The sequence below is a fragment of the Centroberyx affinis genome, unplaced genomic scaffold (assembly GCF_046629955.1).
Source record: "Centroberyx affinis isolate AG114_WGS23_722 - 3 ecotype Tasmania unplaced genomic scaffold, CSIRO-AGI_Caff_v1 ptg001379l_1, whole genome shotgun sequence".
Lineage (NCBI taxonomy): Eukaryota > Metazoa > Chordata > Actinopteri > Beryciformes > Berycidae > Centroberyx > Centroberyx affinis.
Window position 1 is genome coordinate 63,748 of NW_027279863.1, and position 1,253 is coordinate 65,000.

A 1,253-nucleotide genomic window follows, 5' to 3' on the forward strand; every position below is an offset into this window, starting at 1 on the left:
CCTCTGTCACATGTATTTGGTGCTAACTTCCCAGCTCAATTAGCATCCATTTAAAGTGATCTCACACTTATTAAGTAGACAATATTCACATTTTAGCATGACTAGTCCCTATAAACAGTCATTGAATTGTGTCTTTTCTTGTCATTTGGATTTTGTTGTACTTGTTTCTTTGTAGTTTTAGTTTGCTTTAAGGTGAGATGCTGTAAGGTTTTTTTTATTATCTCGCCTCTACAAATTTGTCATTTTTTTTCCATTATTGTTGTATTTTCTCACTGTTTGCATCGCTTTACTCATGTCAAAATATACTGCATGGCACTTTTCGAGCACACCCTGAGCCTCCTCACCATCGAGTCAATGCTCCTCAGATGCCGTCGATCTACACAGACGACCTGGAGAGAAATAAACAAGTAGAATAAATCCAACACACGATTGAAGGAAGCTAAGTAGATATTTACAGCAGAATTGGACTCCAAATGATGCTTATTATTAGGTTTTTTTCTGAATGCTTAAACACTAATAGTGATTCTTGAAGCACTATCTCTGAAACCATTAACACTTGTAGCCAATGCATTTACCAAGTGTGCCAAACTGAATGCACGTTCTCTGCTTTACACTCAGTTTGTCATTTTATAACACACTTTTTGCAAAACTGTAAACACAACTCACTGCTTTACACTCACTTTGCAATTTACAGTAATAACTCACTTCTAGCAACACTGTAAACTTATGGCCAGACCCATAGAGAAGGCAATATTTAGCCTAATTTTTTTATTCTTTTTTTTCCTAGCACAAATGTTTTCGTTTTCTTCTACTGCGCTTTTGTTGTTTGAGGAGTTTTACTGTAGAACATTTTGAGAAAAAAATAAAAAATCCCCTTATTTGTATTGATAGTGTGTTATGTTCAGAATACACATCCATACTTTACACATTTGGATACCTGTGTGTATGTGTGTTTACTACATGTATGATAAAACTTTATTGCAAACTGCTCTGCCCTGCACACAGAAAAAGCAAAAGCCACAAGTGTTTTTCATTTATACTATCAGTGTGTAGTTGGTGCTTCGTGTGTTTATTCAAATGATGGTTTGTGTGAACTGTATTGACGCGAAAACACTATTTTTTAAAAGAGTTTGAAGAGTTTTGCAAGAATTGTTTGCTTTTGCAAGAGATGTATAATGTTTTGCTGGTTTGGTGTAAGGTTTTGTGGTTAGTGATGGATGGGCTCGCCTACCTGAGTGTGTTCAGGAGATCCC